Here is an 11,727-nt window from a genome sequence, read left to right as displayed (position 1 = left end):
GAGTGTTGGTAACAATAGTTTTGGTTGAGCCAATTACAAGGTTAATCATGCATATAATCATGCATATAAATGTTTGCATGCCCAGGTATATTATTAAAAATTCATTTTCATAAAAGCCTTTATCCTATCTCTAGAGATTCTACTTCTGGATCCTATATGTGAAGAAAAACCGAAATAGGATTTGAACCTTTCATAGTTTCCATTTTGTGAATACAAGAGTAGAGGGAGCAAAGAAAATGTGAAACGAAATAGCGCACTCACCTTTATTAAAAAAAATCATAAAACAAAATCAAAATGGATTGACAAATGGAGTCTGCACTGAAGCATTTTCATACAGAGCCTTTGATGAAATTCTGATTTTAAATTATAGCCACTTATTAATAATAATTACATCTCATATAACATAAATGCCTGCTAAAAACTAATTTGGAACATACTTTTTAGTTGTTCCTCTATAAAGTTATGTATATTCTTCTGTTCAGGTAATCTACACAAAAAAAATAAAATGGAAATGCTTCCAAAAACTATGTCAAAAATGAATGCAACACATGAAACCAAAATTCATTTCTATCTCTCCCAGTTATTACTCAGAAAGTGTAGGATAAATCACACTATCTCTCACTGTTCATATGGTCTGCATACAGCTAATATTTTAAGCAGAGAAATACTGAAATATGAAAGTACATGAAATTACTGCAGATGCACCCAGGAAAAGTGATAATTATTAGCTCTCTTTAAGATAGTCTTGAGATAATAGCCATGATTTTACTTCTATTAAATAAAAGTAGGATATCTGTTTACAGAAGAGGACCTAGAGGGGAAATAAAGATGTACAAAAACCTGTTTGATTTATATAGTTCTGTGACTTAGAATACCAGCCTGGGATTCTCATGACAATTTTATAGTCAGAATAATAAACAACTTTCTTCTAGATCAACTGACGAATTCCAAGTAATAACTTGTTCATTTCAAGCAAATGTTCACTTGACTCCCAGTGCCAGTTTAATAGTTACCCTGTGAATAAAGGAAATTATAATTTTTTGCTACATCATTTGTATTACTAGTGAGATATTTAACATGTATTTGTAATCTTTCCCATAGGAAAATTTCTAAATGCATTCATCTGATTTTCCAGGGGTTTTGGTCTCTTGACAAAGATGATAGTGATATCTTGTTTAAATTCTGTGAAATAGTGATCACCTGCTCACATACAGATGCAGAGGTTGTTGTAGCCTTTGTGGTAATAAAAGCTTTTATTTAAAATCCTCTAATGAGCCATTGAGGAAAGGATATGAGTAATATTTGAATTTCAGTTCATATGACCTTGACAGACAGCCAATACACAGCACCGGAGAGAAGCACACAATGAAACCAGTATTGGGGAAAAAAAAAAAAAAATAAAAGGATCCTTTTAAACATATCCTATTGAGAGAGCGTTTTTCTCTTCATCCTTCATTCACAATGAAAATGGATTGAGGTTAAATGAGTTTCCATATCCTCACATATGGACCAGTGTATTCACCAAACTCCCATTTCATTTAATACAGCATCATAAGGGGATCAAGATGGATTCACTGGAAAGTTTATGGTAAATATGCATCCACAAGTCCAAAAAGTTAAAGAAATGAACATCAGAAAAGGGTATATGTGTTTCAATATCCTCTTCAGCAGAACTCTCTTTTTTCTGGCTATGCATCCTATAATAAGCTGCTGGAATACTTCTGACACCAGGTTAAAATGGCCAGGGGTCCCTTCTCTAACTTTCCACAATTGTCTCACATGGAACCTAAATTATCTAATACTTTCTTGAATGGATTCCGCTGTAACTCAATATAATGTGGTAAGGGGAACTGAGGAGCAATACTGGAGCAAATTTGATTTCAGCTACCACCCACCCTTTAATTGCTTCAGTGTCTGAAATCTCTGACCATTTAATCTTTGAGGCACTAATAATATGCCCAAATGATCAGTCACAAGTTTTTAAAAATTGTCTTGTGTACATGCATTAGGAGCTCTTGGTAGGCTGCGGCGGGAAGAAGTTGCTATAGAAACACCACCTTAACACACTCCATTCACGGATGGCTATAAAGAGATACAATGGTCCCTGAATAACTACTACTAATCCCCATGACATTCGAAAATTGCTAGGTTTTTGCTCTCAAAATTCTTACTTGCAATGCCAGGGGAACTCCCCCTCCTTCCCTGCACCCTAGCCTCCCACCTTTTCATTCAAACCTTCCCAGATGGAACTTTGCTTGAATATGTACTTGCCTGTGTTATTTTGTTCTGTTTCGTGCAGACAGATGAATTCAGCTGTGATCTACACAATAAGAAGAACTCAACAAGATTAAATAAAATCAGCTTCTTTGTCAGAAATACTTGTGCAACCAACTGGCAAAATATGTTGAGAGGATCAGGTTGGAGTAATGCTTGGAAGAAATTAACCTTTTTTATTTCCTGTAGCTTTTCCTATCTGATTCAGATGGCTTAAAAACTGCTGTCCCATCTCTTGATCCATTTTACCTTCTTTCCAGAACTTTTCTCTTTAATCTGGTAGGTAATTAAATGTGTCCTTTCAGCTATTCCTTATTCATTTTTTAACATTCCCAACATTTAATCACCTGTAGGGGATAGAAGTACATAGACTTACAATCTTTCTCGATTGTAATTGTGAATCAATTTGAGATGGCAATCTCTGAAGAAAACTCAAAAGCTTATTCTACCCAGGACTAAAACGAAATCCAGGACATCTTATGGAGTTTACTGCAGTCAAACATTTAACCATTAATTCAGGAGGTAGAAGACCTGACTTCTAGACTATCCTTAGCTTGAAGAGAAGTATAAACCTAAGAGAACATGATGGCCTTTTTTCCCATTCAGATTGTTTCCTGTTCTGTTAAGGCGAACCAAATAAAAGAAAAAAAACAAACTAAAAAAAAGCACATATTTGAAGCAGTATAATTAGAGAACTTGTCTAGAATAAATTATCACAGCTGGATTGTCTTCCAAGGGCATTGAGGCAAAGGAGAAACTTAAAACAGTGTCTTTCTCTGCAGATGTTAGATATCTGCTTTCCTCTGCTTGCTAAGAGTGCAGATGGTTTTTTTAGATTACTTTGGTTAGTGACCTTCTAATTTCTAGATGTGAACCTCTACAGTGTCATTTGAGTAATATCTGAAGTGTTAAAAATTCCAAATTCAAGATTAATTTCCTCTACTATAAAATTCCCAAATCTTGTAACTAAAAGTAATGTATTAATTTTTTTGGTCTGTAAACACTTGAGAAATTATTCTCCCTGTCAGAATTTTCTGTTTAACTGATTGGCCTGTTTTGGAGTGGGATAAAGTTAATTTTCTTTCTAATAGCTGTTTCAGGGCTGTGCTTATATATTGAAGATGAGAAAAACTTTAGTAACATGCTAATGTTTTAGTTGTTGCTGAGCAGTGTTTACACTAAGTCAAGGACTTTTCAGCTTCTCACAGTACCCCACCAGTGAGTAGACCTGGGGACACAAGAAGCTGGAAGGACACACAGCCAGAACAGCCGACCAAAACTGGCCAATGAGATATTCCATACTGTATGATGTCATGCTCATTTTATAAAATGGGAAGGGTTGCTGCTAGGAAACTCCCTGGGCATCAGTGGGCAGGTTGTAAGTAATTGCATTGTGCATATCTTGATTTTTTTTTTTTTTTTTTTTGCATACCATTAATATTATTTGTCCTTCCTTTTCCATATATATTGCATGCCATAGTAAATACAGAGGATAATATAGTGTATGCTATATATATATAGTATCCTTTTTTTGGGTTTATAAATATATATATAATATGCTGTAAAAAAAAAATAAAATTAAAAACTGTCAAAAGCCTATGATTGTGTACTGGTTCCAGCCAGGATAGAGTTAAGTTTTATGAGAAGGAGGAATGGCTAGAATCCAGAGATTATTCTATACTAATTCATGTCATTGCTGGGGGTGGGTAAGGAAGTTTCTTCTGAAAAGAAGGTATTTTTCCAATCAGGCTAGTGTGGTGGATGGAGCAATGGGATAATGCTGGTCCCAAGACAGAGCAATCAGTGTGTTGGCACTGGCCCTGAGCTGGAGGGAGCTGTTGGGGTGGTGTGGCTGGGGCTGGTTGACCTCTCCAGTGATCACTTTTGCATGTGAATCACTCTCTCTTTTGGGTATTTTTGTTATTAATATTGTTGCTGTTACTGTTTTTTCTTCTTAACTCAGTGCTCTTCCCAGTAAATTGTTCTTATATCAACTTGTGATCTTTACCTCTTTTACCTCCAATCCTCCACTCCATCCTGTCAAAGGGAGTAGAAGGACACGAAGTGAAAGCAATCACCCAGCACATGATTTGGAGAGTCTAGTTTTTTGATTTGGGAGCACTAAATTGGAAAGTACCATTCCTAAATCATGACAAGTATGTAAAAATTATTTTGACAAAATATTTTTTCTATGAAGCTGTAATGGTATCATATGTTTTTAATGTGAGGAAAATACAAAATGTTTTTGTTTGTTGTTGTTGTTTTATTATTATTATTTCATCTGTGTAAACAATGAAGTTGTTTTGATTTTAATGGTATTTTATCTTATTTTTTCCATGGCTACCATTTTGGAAAAATCAACTTTTTTTAAAGATTTAACAATAATTGTTCTCTAACAGTTGTTGTCTTATTTTCTGGAGGTAAAATATATTTATATGTAAATGTAATAATTTATCTCTTAATTGTACCAAAATTTTGCTATCACAAAAAAGAAAAGGAATAGAAAAGAGGAAGAAAAAAAATCTTGATTTAGTAAGCAAAAATCATTAAATCCATCTGGTTTGTGCTCTTTGTAAGCAATGACAATGGATTCAATAAACCAAAGTGTTCCATGAACTTAGTATCATCCATATATGAAGGACCTTCTTACCCAATGTGAATAATCTGAATAAAAACGTTGGATGTCAGGTTCTTTAATGTCATCTCACCTTATTAAAATGAGACACATGCAAGTGTTGTGTTAAAAAATGCCAACAGTTTTTACATGAATCTTGCATAGACTGATTTATACAATATTAAGAGCAGCTGGGGAATTCTTTTTCTTCAAAACCTAGATAAGTGATATCTCACCATCATATTCTATCAGGAAGTAGTGTCTGGTCTGATGTAGCAAGAATTATCTCCTGTTGTATTATCTTTCCTTTACTTTTGTGCTTTATTTCCAATTTCAGGGATATTTTGGTAGTTCAAAGACTTTTCATATAGTGTGAGTGCACAGTTCCCACTTCTCTCTCACGTTGAATCATTGCTTATTTATTTCCCTCAAGAAGTGGTTGACACCATACTCGAAAGTAATAACTTTTTTAGAAATTCCTACAGTAAAGTCGTTGTCCTTCCAATGCTCTCTATATTTCCTTGAGGGGAACTAATGTACTACTAGCAGGTTAAATATTCCTATGGAAAATATAAATTTCTGTCTTTTCATTATATTTTATTTTTGTGCTTATAACAATTTAAAGAAATAACATGAAAATATGGCACATCTCACCCTAGCCATCAAATTGATAATAATAATAATAATAACAAGAAGAAGAAGAAGACGAAATGAACAACAACCAACCAAACAAAAAACCTAACCAAAAACCTCATCCATCTAAACAAACAATTTCTTCTCAGTTTGCCTTTGCCACTGCAGAGAGCTGAAACATTGAACACGTCTTTTCCCATTGTTTGTAGGATGGGAAACATAAATTTAAGACAGTCATTATTTCACCTCTGGCATGCCATGGACACAGGGTCTTGAAATAATTTTGAAGTTAATGTTATCCTGACTGTACAATGGTAGCTGGCTGTGTGTGATCACTAAAATAGTAATCCTGTAAAGTAACCAGACAGCTTTTGCATTTGATCAGAAATCAAAAGGAATTTTTTTGAAACTATGTTTCTTAATATTAGACCATTAAAATTATACTGTACTATATACTCAATGGAAAAAAAAGTCAGTTATTATGTCTGTAATCATTACGTGATTTTGAAGGTTAATTGGTAATAAAATTTAAAATGTCCAAGCTGTTACAATCATAACTATTATATCATTTTTAGAACAAAGATCACATAACTAGTGAACTATAACAGACCTCCCAGTTTTTATGAAATATGTCTCAGGAGGTCTGTTAATCTCTTCAGGGCCATCTGTCCTATTTGAATCAGAGAAGATAAAGACTTTTGGGATCTGGGAGAAAGTAGGGCAATGCATTCTGGGACATATCTAACTTAGGTAGAAATATCCAGGAGGAGCTGTTAAGCAAGGATCATTGAACAGGACACATGAATGACTAGAAGTCTGGCTAGAAGACTCCTAAAAGTATAATTCTTTACACAGAATTTTACCACAGATTACTAAAGTTAGTAAGAGAAAAAAAATAATTACAGTGATTGAAGTTTGGATTCCCCAAGATTTATCAGATATTACTGTCCTCATCTTCATCTTCATGATATTTGTCTCCTTCCTGTTGTGCTTTTTGTCTTACAAAAAAAAATTCCTTTCTTTTTTCTGTAAGTATGTACTGAAAAATGGCAATATGATTTAATGAATTTATTGGTCTCAATTACTGAGCCTCTGGCAGAGAAAAAGATTTTTGTTGCTCTTTTTCTTTTTTTTTTTTCACTATAGAGTGTATTCATGGTATAAAAATTCAAATAACCACTAAATAAAGCAGCAATATTTATCAAAACACAGAACTATGATAATAAAATTTACAAAAGTTTAGCATTTATGGGCAGTTTGCATTGCCCTGGTAGAAAAATTCAGCCACCTATAGAAGTAGGTGTCAGAAAGGCTCTGGTAAGTTCAGGTCCTCGCCACTGTTTGCCCCTTGGTGCTCTGGTGTATCCGTGCTCCCCCAAGTGCTAACCCTCACACTCCTTCTGTCTCCACTACTGGAATGGCTCACTCTTCGCTTATCAGTCTGCCCCTGGGAAGAAGTACACAGAGGCTTCTCTTTAATTGGGACTATGCATTTTGGAACAGCTCGAGATATTTTAATGGCCTCCTAGATATCAGTAGGGAACCATATGTTTTATCAGGTTCAGCTATACAACAATGAACAACCTTTTCAGAGCCTGTCAGTGACAGGGAGTTTAGACTGCTGTATGTGCATTTGCTTCTCTTTGAACGTTCCATCTCTCTGCAAGTAATATTGTCCTACAAGGGAAAAGGACTTTTTTATTATTTCAAATGTAAACATCAAAAGCTGGTTCTCATCTTTCCCCCTTCAACTTAGTACAAATAACCAACTAGTCAAAGAGCAAGAACTGCCTTAAACAAACTACAAAAGAATCAGAATAGCCAAAGGTGTAAAAAAATCTGAGCTTCAGATGTGGCTCCCTGATAATAACATTGTTATGTTAAGCCACTGGGTTGACTAGAGTAAAATCACATACTGAACCTTGCTTTTAAGCACATCATTTCAGAGGCTGAATTTCAGACTTCAGCTTTCCTAAACTGTGAAACCTCTATGTACAACATCATTAAAATAATATTTAATTTAATTTGCTAAATTAAATTAAAAATTTACCCTGCTGCTTTTGACTTGTGCCTTGAAATACAGCACAATGTCATAAACAATATTTGATTCTATTTGTGTAAAAATAATTCACACAGGAAACAGTCTTTAAAATTATCAGATATACTGAAAGCAGAGCTCTCAGTATTCCCAAACATTTCCAAACCAGTATGCTTCACATCATCTCAATAATACAAATATACAAGTAAACAAGAAACACACCTAGGTGTTTTATGCAAACCTAGGTACGCTTAGTTCTTACTCTGCAACTAAGCACTTTTAAACTAGTAAGTGCGTGCAGTGGGAAGATTCTCAGTGATGAGTGGACACTTTGATTACAAAAAAAGAAATCAAAACACTGAAAAGCCCCGGATATTTCATTAAGTTACTTTGGCTTGTTGTGGTGCCGTGTATAAGCCAAACCAGTGTAACAAGAGCCATTTCATACTCTCATGGCAAATGTGAAGTAAAACTTCCCCAAAAAACCCAAATGTTGGAGTTTTTTTAAATTTTGTTCCTTTTAAATTAAATGTTTTATTTCTTGTTTGGAATGGGTTAGGATCTACATTATCTACATCAGTTAAAGCACCTGTCTAAGGTATGATAAGTCAATTATATGTCTTAATCTGTATATCCTGGGCTGATATGCATTTCAGAATTATTCACATTCTTGTCCTTTTACATGCTTTACAGATGTACCCTTGCCATTCCATACTTTATTCCTATAATATTTATTCTCTTTTGCATTAGTTTTTAATTATGACTATGACCTTGCTTTTTCTATGACCTTACCATCTGGAAAGCTGATAAGATTACCACCAGATCAGAGACCAACTCTACCTCTGGCACCAGGAATGTCACTAAAAGGAGGAGGGAAAATAGAAGGGAGGTATTTTATCTAACACAATAATTCAACGTCAGATAGGAGCTGAGAGCCCTCATGGCAGAGATCTCTCACTGTGGTGAGGATTCCCTTCTACCACACTACAGCCCTCTACCCCAGATGGAGTCACTACCTCTAATCTACAGTGTCCAAGGCAATCTCCTGAGGTATCAGTCAATAGCCAGATCAGTCAAGATCTAGAGCCAACACCTGGTGATTCTGTTTCTATCTGTCTTTGCTCTAATAAATTTGTTAATTAGCTTACAGATGAAAGGAGGCTATAATATATTCTAAGGTCAAAAGAGACTGTATGACAATATTGATGTCTGAGCTTTCAGATCTTCTCCTGAAAACAGCTAGTTTACTTCACCTAAGGCTTATTTAAAGTTGATCTGGCAGCAGCGGAGGACTAAAATGAATTTTCCTTGAATGTCTGCCTGTTTTGAATGCATCCACATTCCTCAAGTCACCAGTTGCACTGTCACCGGCAGCTGTCAGTTCTCGTGCTCCTGGACTTCCTGTCCAACCAGCCAGGAAAGAAAGTGTCAGCCTTATTTGAGGTAAGGATGACCAGATCCCTAAGTAAAAGTGTCATGGAACAGTACTTTCATATGTTAAAATTTCATGGTCTTAGCATATCCTTGGCTTCTTCTGGAGCAGTTGGACAAGGATGCATTTTGTCAAGGGCTATTTCGCTGCATGCTATTCTAGTTGGAGGTTGGAGGCTATAATGTCTTGTGGAGGATTGCAGATAGCAGTAGAAGGAAAGCAGGAGGTGTTTTTAAAGACATGAGATTATCCCAGGGAGTGTGTCCACATAGAAGCAGTGGATAATGGACTGAGTCTTACATAGGCAGCTTCTAAATGATGCTGACCTTCACAGGAATTAGATATTTGGATGTGATATGCTCTCACGCCCTGCTTTGGTAGGCTCATTATGGAGAAGATGAACATTCTCTTGCCTGGAGGAAATCTGCCTAATCTCTGCTGCTTGTGCCATATTTGAAGGGTTTCTCGCCTCCCAGCATGTGCAGATTGTACCCAGAAATAGAGGGAGGCTGATGTCTGAAGGCCAGACTTCAGTGCGTCTCCAGTCATTACAGAGAACTTATGGTGGCTTCAGCAAGGCTCCCAACCCTACATGAGCACCCTACAGCCGCCTGTAGGGTCAGTGTGATGCCAGTAATTCTGCTGCTCTGTGTGTTTCTGAGGGCTGGGTATTCCCATGAGCAAGGACCTGTAGGAATATGACTTTGTGTGTGAGAAAAATTAGGTGTAAAAATTTGGGCCCAAATACCTTAAGACATTCTTAGAAATGTCTTAAGGCATTCTTAGAAATGTCATATTGCTGTGCAATAATGACTAAAAAGCCATTTTTAGTGGTATTTGTATACGTAGTGTTTCCATCACATTCAGAATAAGGAGACTCTAAGCACTTCACACTTTCGTGGATTCTGCCTATATTATAGTTACTTAAAAATCTTAAAGCTAATGATTATTTTAAATAATATTTTAGGGATTAGGTAGAAAAGAAATTGTGTTCCTGTCTTCCTTTGTCTCAGAAGTATGTCCTAGCATGAAAAATAGGTTGTATTTGTTCCTACGGAAAACAGCCTCAATCCTTTCTTAGAGGAATAAAATAATGCAGCTAAAAAAGGTCATAATTTCCCCAGTGTGTGTGGAAAATGATACATAGAATGCATCTATTTTGTATTTGTGTGCAAAAATTACAATGGTAGCAAAGACAGCAAAGTACCCATCCATTTAAAAGAGAGCTGAAGAGCAACATAAAGCTCTGAGCTTCCCCAGCACTTCATCTTGGCTCTTTTCCTACTCTCCCTTAAAGTGTGACAATTATAAAATTATTTCAGTGGATCTCTGTCTGTCATTAGCCCTTGTGATCTGTCCTCAGCCATGAGGAATGATTAAAATCACCCAGTTAAAGCTGCAGAAAGAATTGTGTGATTACTTTTGACTCCAAAGTATTTTAAACTGGATGCATAAGAGGTAAAATAACTTGCCTATAAGGACAAATCAAGAGAACACATATTTTAGTTGTGTTACAGAAGGGAAGGTAAACTATGTACAAGTTCTTATCAGTTCTTTTCCAGGAATAAAAATCAGCCAAAGTTTTCAGAGTATTTTAGACATTATATTCATTCTTTTTAAAACTCAGTTTCTCTTGCTCCCTTAACACAGTTGCTGGATGCATTGCCTTAAATTCCACAAAGCGTCACATGCGTATGATTCCCTTTATGTACAGTCTTCTTCAACAATGAAAGATCTAATTTCACCATTTCTGCTGTCTGCAGTGAATTTTTTTCACACAGCTCTAGATGGCAGTGCTGATAAACAACTAGTACATTCAGCAGGGATAGATTTTACTTGGTGAACTGCTACAATTGATTTGGAGTCTTAACCTTTCCTCCACTTACCCTGTTTCCCACTCTACCACCTGCAGCCCTATAAACAGAAAAGACTTGCATGATGGAAGCCATCTGTACAGTAACTCATCTCATCAGAGTGCTGAAGAGCTGTTCTGCTCAAGTGTTATCAATGTCTTCCAACTCACTGTGTATTTTTCTTATTGCTAAAAACAATCCCAAGCATTCTCTTTGGCAGATTAGTAAGGAATTCAAGTAGCAGATGTTCAAATCACTTTTTATTTTTTGCATATTGAATCTCCATAAGGATACCAAGATCTGTTTCTTGGTCTTTGTGCTAAGTGTAGCAGTTCAATCATCCCTGCTCTATAGACAGAAACTACAAAAATGACTGTGAATATATTATCTGAAAAGCCATGCACATTTTTTTTAAAATTATATTTAGGTTCTCTGGGAAATACCAAGAAAAACATAAACTGATTTTTGTTCCTATGCCCCCATGAAAAATAATGTCATAGGCAATACCTGACTACATGTTTACAAGCTTCTGCTGAACAAACTTCCTTCAATCAAAATTCTCCCTAATGTACAACAAATAGAAATGTGTACCTGACATTCCTCAGTATAAATTCAGCATACAAAGTTGTCCCCTGAAGATATAACTGAAGTTGTCTGATGGGATAAAATCTACTGGATTATTTGGACTACAAATCTTTTTGATAGCATATGTGTTCTCTGCCATGCATTGATATAGAATTCTCATTATAATTTATAGAATCATAGAATATGTTGTCATCATGCAACAGGATCATTGAGTCCAACCCCTGGCCCTATGCAGGGCACCCCAAGAGTCACACCATGTGTCTGGGAGCATTGTCCAAATACTTCTTGAACTTAGACA

This window comes from Zosterops lateralis (assembly GCF_965231275.1).
Source record: "Zosterops lateralis genome assembly, chromosome: 3".
In the NCBI taxonomy this organism is placed as follows: Eukaryota; Metazoa; Chordata; class Aves; order Passeriformes; family Zosteropidae; genus Zosterops; species Zosterops lateralis.
Note: the sequence above shows the minus strand (reverse complement) of the source record.